Source organism: Neophocaena asiaeorientalis, unplaced genomic scaffold (genome assembly GCF_003031525.2).
Source record: "Neophocaena asiaeorientalis asiaeorientalis breed wild unplaced genomic scaffold, Neophocaena_asiaeorientalis_V1.1 scaffold270, whole genome shotgun sequence".
Taxonomy (NCBI): Eukaryota; Metazoa; Chordata; class Mammalia; order Artiodactyla; family Phocoenidae; genus Neophocaena; species Neophocaena asiaeorientalis.
In genome coordinates this window covers 283,700-291,332 of record NW_020174650.1, presented here as the reverse complement: position 1 = coordinate 291,332, position 7,633 = coordinate 283,700, and positions in this window count along the sequence as shown.

The window sequence follows — 7,633 nt, the reverse complement described above, 5'->3', positions numbered from 1 at the left end:
AAGTACAAGAAAGTTCAAAGAATAATACAGCAAACACCCACATATCTGCTACCCAGAACTAACCAAAATTAACATTTACTAATATTTTCTTCAGATCTCTTACTCTCTGTTTGGAGGGGAAGGGGCAAAGAAATAAAACTTTACAAATTAAGCTCCGTATAATCTCTTTTCTGGTACTTGTCTCCTCCTCCTTCCCTCCCAGAGGCAAGCACCAGGATTTTGTTGTCTAGGCAGTGCTTTTGTTTTTAGGGCAGATTTAAATATCCATAAATAATAGTACTGTGTCTTTATTGTTTTCCAACTTCCTTTTTTCACTCAACATTTTCTAAACCTACCCATGTAGATACTTACAGCTCTGTTTCATTCATTTTAACTGCTATTTAGTACCCCATCATATGAATAAAAGACAGTTGATCTTTTCTCTTACTGATGGACATTCAGGATGTTTGCAGATTTTTGCCACTACAAATCAATTTGCGGTTAACATACATATCTATATATATCCTCGTGCATATTTGAATTTCTTAAGACCAGCGGTCTCCTACTGTGTCCATCAGGCTGCCCTATCAAGAAAATATTTAACTGCCTATCCCCAACATTTCTATATTTATCTATAAATTATATAAATGCTCTATCATACTAATATACAATATCCACTGTAAAATGTAAATTTTTTTCTTAAAAGATAAAATAAATAAATACAAAGTTCTATTATTTTCTTCCCACATCCCATTTGAACTGCTGGGGTACAGGACATGAACATGTTCACCCTTACTTATATTACTATCATTATTATTTTATTATTATTATGTATCTACAATATAATACATTATTATGTTACTCTCCAAAGAACTGTACAAATTTGCATCCTTTCTAGCAGAGTATGAAAATTTCCACTTTCCTACAACCTTAATAATACTTGACGTGAACAGATGCTTTAAACATTTTATTTTGAAAAAATTTTCAAACCAGCAGAAAAGTTGCTAGAATGTTACAATGACCTCCTGTATAAGCTTCATCTAGATTCACCAATTATTAATACTTTGCTACTTTTACTTTCTTTCTCTACCTCTCTCTCTTCTTTCCTCCCTCCCCTCCTTCCCTTTATATGCATTTATGTTTTATTTCCATAATTTTTTCCTGAGCCATTTAAAAATAAGTTGCAGAAAGTATGACCTGTTAGCCCCAAGTACTCCCACATGTAGCTCCCAAGAACAAAGACATTCTCTTATGTAACCATGGTACAATGATCAAATTCAGGAAACTTAACATTGCTAAAGAACTATAACATTTCACCAATTCTCCCACTTAAATCCTTTTTAGCAATTTTTTTTCTGACCCAGCACACGTTGCCTTTGTCATTTTTCTTTAGTCTCTTTTAATCCTGAACAGTTCCTTAGATATTATTTTTCATGATATTGACATATTTGAAGAATACAGGCCAGTTATTTTGTCTCCTGTTCCTAAATTTGGATTTGCTTGATGATTTACACATGATTAGATGGGGTTATGTATTTTTGGCAGGAATACTATATAAGTGATATTGTGTTCTCGGTGAATCACATCAGGAGGTTGTCAGATTTTCTTAAGTTTTGCCAATCTAATGGACAAGAAATGAAATTGCATTTTATTTTGAATTTCCTTGATTACTTATAAGGTTGAGCATCTTTTCCTTGGATGTTCAAGTTACTTCTTTTAAAGTTGTTTAATAACCTTTGCCTATTTTTCTTTTGAGTTTTTTTATTGATTCATCTGAGTTATTTATAGTCACACGAGTCATAAATGTTCTTCCAAAGTGTCACTTGTCTTTTATATTTACTTATGCTACCCTTTGTTTTACAGATATTGAAAGTTTTAATGTAGTCTAATTCTACCAATTTTCCTTTATGATCCCTTTTGTTGTCTTGTTAAAAAAAATCTCTCTGGTGCTGTAAAGATATCTTACATTTACTTCTTACAGTTTTAACCTCTGTTTTTCATATTTAGGTATTTAATCATTTATATTGTAAGGAAGAAATTTATTTTTTTCTATATGTGTATCCAGTTATCTCAACACCATTACTGAATAAGTTGACCTTTTGCCACTGATTTGTAATATCCGCTCTATCACATACTAAGAGCCTATACATGCTTAGATCTTTTTCTGGGCTCTCTGTTCTGTTTTATTAATCTATTTGTCTATCCTTACATCAATATAAAACTGACTTAATTACTCTAAAATGACTTGCTGTGTCATATGTCTTCCTAACTACTCAGGCTCCTCCTCCTCCTCTTGTTTCTTTTTATCCTCCCCAAATTATTTTGGCTGTCTGTGGTCCTTTAACTCTTCCATATAAGTTTTCAAATCAGTTTTTCAAGGTCCTTAAAACATTCATATTGAGGTTTTCATTGGAAGTACAATGACTTTACGGAGTGTTACATATAACTTAATCTTTATGATATTGAGTCCTTCCATCCATAAGCATGAATCTGATCTATCTTGTATTAAATCAAGTCCTATGTTATACTTTTTTTTTTTTTTTGCTGTACGCGGGCCTCTCACTGTTGTGGCCTCTCCCGTTGCGGAGCACAGGCTCCGGATGTGCAGGCTCAGCGGCCATGGCTCACGGGCCCAGCCACTCGGCGGCATGTGGGATCCTCCCGGACCGGGGCACGAACCCGTGTCCCCTGCATCGGCAGGCGAACTCTCAACCGCTGCGCCACCAGGGAAGCCCCCCTGTTATACTCTTAAATAACATTTTATAATTGTCTCCATGAGTCCTGCTCATATTTTACTGGATTTTATTCCTAGAGATCACTGCTAATGTGAATGTTATCTGTTTTTGTTACATTTTAAAGTTGATTATTGCTGGTGTATAGAAATCTACTGATTTTTACAGGCTTATCTTGTGTTTAGTTCCAATGGCTTGTCTGTCCATCTTTTTTTTTTTTACTTTTTTTAGACAGATATATCAACTACAAACAAAGACAGTTTTGTCTTTCTTTCAAACTTTTATACTTTTTTCTTAACTTATAGCATCACATGGTTCCCCAAATAGTGTTGAGTAGTAATAATCATAATGAGAGGCATCCTTGTCTTGTTCCTGACCTTAAAGAGTTTCACCATTATGATGTTGGTTGTAGCTTCTAATTAGGTAACTGTAGCAGACATTTTTGGTACCCAGCAAAGTTCACTATAGTTCAGCTGCACCTATAGTGAACATCGTTGACTCATGTTAACAATATCTCACCTCAAGCATATGCCATATATCTCTGGGGTTTTGTTTTCATTTTTTTCATTCTTAGTTTTCCCCAATGGGCTTCTCTGCAATAGTAGCGCTTTTCAAAAACCATAGGAGTCCACTCAGTCCTAGTGTGGGGATACTACATAGAAGTGCTGGGCTAGAGGTCACCCCTGAATCAATGGTGAATGGGAGCTCAAGGATGGATGTCCTGGCCTCTAGTCTTTCCTTCCTCTGATGGACGATTTTTTCTATGCTTCTCAGGGTCTCAGTGGTATTGAGATGTTGTGGCTTATAACAGTGATATGGATAACACATTTATATTGGCTCACCTTCCTTGCTTGTTTCATTTTCTCTGCGACCTCACTGCTGCCACCTGGAATCACCTCCCAAATAAAGTACTCAATACTTTGTTACTTGTCTGAAGCTTTGTTTTCAAGGAACTCTAAAAAAGTGTCTATTTTGTGGTTTTTATCATGAATTTCTAGTGAATTTTATTGAATATGTTTTCTATCACACCTGTTAAGAAGATCCTATGTTTCTTTTTGTTTAATTAATGTGGTCAATTACTTCAATAAAATTTCTTGATGTGGAAACACCTTTTCATTTGGGGAGATAAAAACCTTTCTAGTCAAAATGTGTTAGTTTTGTTTTATTGTTGGTTTCTTGGCTTTTCTTTTTTCCTGCTGGATTTGATTTCCTAATATTTATTTAGGATTTTTGAATTTATAAGTGAGATTTGGCCATACTTTTCTTTCTTTATATTATTCTAATCCCGTCTTGATATAAATTTGCCTTTTCTCTTTCATTTTCTAGGATGACTTGCATTAGAAAAGGATTATGTATTCTTTGTAGATTTAGTGTAAAGCCACATAAGCCTGAAGTCTTTTTTTTTAGGTTGAAGGAAAGAGAGTAAGACTTCAAGTAACAGATTAAATTTTAGTGGTTATTATTTTATTTTTTATCTTCTTGAGGCCATTTTGATGACTTATATTCTTCTAGAAATTTTTCCATTTCATTTAAGTTTTTAAATATATGGGCATCAGTTTAATTTTTCAAAATATTTATTCTAGTCTAGTTTTTAAATTTCCTACTGAAATGTAATTTTGCTTTTTTTCATTTCTAATGTTTTCGTGCTCTCCTTCCTTTTGCCTTTGTCCATCTTGCTAACGCTTTATCTTTTCATTTAGTGTTTTCAAAGAACCAGCTTCTCATGGTGATTTTTTTTCTGTTTTCTAGATTATTAATTTTCCCCTATCTTGATCATATTCTGGGTTAGTGGCTTTATCTGCTTCTACCTACTATTCCAGGTATACAGCTTTACATCAGCCATCTCACAGGCTGTGGTCACATATTCTTCCAGCCCAGCTGCATTTTTATTTCATTTATGCTTTGAGAATTATACTCCCAGCCACTTTTGCCAATTCTCTGACCCAGAATCCAACAACTATACACCTTTAGCCCTAATCACTGCATTTTGTTTCTATTCAGATATGGTCCATGAGGATTTGTATCTTGCTTTGGAATATAGCTATATTTTAATTGTTTTCTTTTATTATATTTTATCTATCATGCACTGCCATGTATTTTGGGAGTGGTAGTTAAAGTATAAACTCACGGTACCATCTTGACTAAAAAAACAGGCAACTACAGTTCTAATTCTTTTTAGAATTTAAAACTGTTTAACTGTTTAGAAAAACAAATAACTTTGTAGTTCCTAGAGTAAATTTTAACTAATTCTATGAACAAAACTGATCTCTTTTTTTCCCCCTTGGAATGTTTAAAAAACTAAAATGAAGCTATATCTGTTTAGAATATCTACTTAGGAAGTATGTAAGAATGAAGGACGAGAACCTCAACAAAAATCCAAAAACAAATGCTTAGCCCATTGGCCCAAGGATGGGTATAGAGGTAGCATGGCAGTCAGAAGATGTCCAGGTCACAGAGAAATCATCTTCAGATGAAACCAGCCTGAGCCTGGGGAAGATACATCAGAAATTCAGCCCCCAGGAACTCTCCTACACTGTTGATGGGAATGTAAATTAGTGCAGCCACTATGGAGGTTTCTTAATAAACTAAAAATAGGGACTTCCCTGGTGGTCCAGTGGTTAAGACTTTGTGATTCCACTGCAGGGGAGCACGGGTTTGATCCCTGATCAGGCAACTAAAATCCCACATGCTGCACAGCGTGGCCAAAATAAAATTAAATAAATAAAATATATTAAAAAAACTAAAAATAGAGTTACTACATGATTTGGCAATCCCACTCTTGGGCATATATCTGGAGAAAACTCTAATTCAAAAAGATACACGCACCTCAATGTTCATTGCAGCACTATTTACAATAGCCAAGATATGGAAGCAACCTAAATGCCCACTGACAGATGAATGGATAAAGAAGATGTGGTATATATACACAATAGAATACCACTCAGCCACAAAAAAAGAATGAAATAATGCCATTTGCAGCCACATAGATGGACCTAAAGATTATCATACGAAGTGAAGTCAGACAGAGAAAGACAAATATCATATGATATCACTTATATGTGGAATCTAAAAAAATGAACTTATTTGCAAAACAGAAGCAGACTCACAGACATAGAAAACAAACTTATGGTTACCAAAGAGGAAAGAGGGGAGGGATAAATTAGGAGCCTAGGATTAACAGAAACACACTACTATGTAATAAAATAGATAAACAACAAGGTCCTACTACATAGCACAGGGAACTATATTCAACATCTTATAATAACCTATAATGGAAAAGAATTTGAACAATTACATAGATAGATAGTATATCTGAATCGCTTTGCTGTACACCTGAAACCAACACAACATTGTAAACCAACTATACTTCAATGAAAAAAAGAAAGAAATCCAGCCTCCATCTGGAAGTTCAAGAAGAGTACTTGCTACCCACCAGAGCTGGCTATATCTTGGGTGGGGCGCTCTCAGGTAAGCAAGAGCTCCTAGTATAACTTGAGTGAGAAGATGAGGACACCTATGAAACTTACTACCACTCATGGAGAGAAACCACCGCAGGACTCTGTCACTTCTAGTACCCATCTTGACACACAGTGTGAGGAGGAAGACCTGGAAACATATTCCTCTGAGCACTCAGAAGAGCTTCAGGGAGAGCCTATTGGGGATGATGGACATATCCTTATTGCCTTATTTGATGATGAAGCCCTAGAGCCACTCTCTGGAGAAGATTGCTCCGATCAACCTAAGAACTGTGGGACAGCTTTCCAGGAGCTTACAGGACTTCAGGAGTATAAGCAGAACCATTTAGCGGAATGTTTCCACTGCTGCCCCATTTGTAGTAGTGAATTCTTCCAGGCTGCCAACCTACACGTGCACAAATTCTTTCACTCTAGGGATGGGACACAGAAGTGCCCTGAATGTCATAAATAATTACATATCAATTTCCAGATGGATGTCTTATGATTTGAGGAGCACTTGGAGGGTGTCTCTCCCAAATATCTCCTTCCATTGATGCCTACAATCCCTTTTTAATGTTTTAAAATTTTTTGGTTTTTTTATACAACTTTTAAAGGTTACTGTCCATTTACAGGTATTACAAAATATTGGCTATATTCCCAGTGCTGTACAATACATCCTTGAGCCTATCTTACACACAACAGTTTGTACCTCCCCCTAAAATCCCTTTTTTAAGACATACCTCCACAGTCTCCAAATGGAAAAGCTTTAGGTATCTATATATTTCATGTCACTTTCCTCCCGGAAACATGAGCTGAGGATGACCCAACAGGAGCTTCAGTTGCCGCACAAATGTGTCCACATCACCGTCTTCTTAAAGTCCCCATTAACCCCCTCATTCCTTGGAGATAGGGGTTGGAAAGTGAGAGTGGGAAAGAGAAATGGGAAAATGCTAGCTGTGGTATTTACAGAAGGCCTAGGGCAGGGAAGTGGGAACAAAAAGAAATTAGGAATAAGAGCCAGTGGTCAGAGTGGAAAGAGCACTGACTCTGCCCAGTGAGCCCAGGGAGAAACCTGGGGCCAATCCTTGGTTCCCATGCCCTCCCCCACTCCAAAGCTGAGCCAGCACAGCTCCACAGATCTGACTTGGTATTCTGGTTCTGTGCTTAGGAGCTCTGTGACCTTGGACGTGTTGCTTAATCTTTGCACTCCTTTGTTTCCTTACCTGCAAAATGGAGATAATAATACTTCCTTCACAGGATTGTGTTCTGCACTCTAGAGAACTAGAGATTTCCCCCCTTTCTGGGAAGCTCATGCATTGATTCACTTATCTCCACGGAGTAGGAATTGCAGTATTCCAAAAAAAAGGGCAAGCAGAAGGGTTTTAGTTCTCAGCATCCTCTATCAGATGTGGTGCTAGTGTCCAGATATTATGCACAATGCTTCTGCCCCCTTCCCAGAGGGTCTAT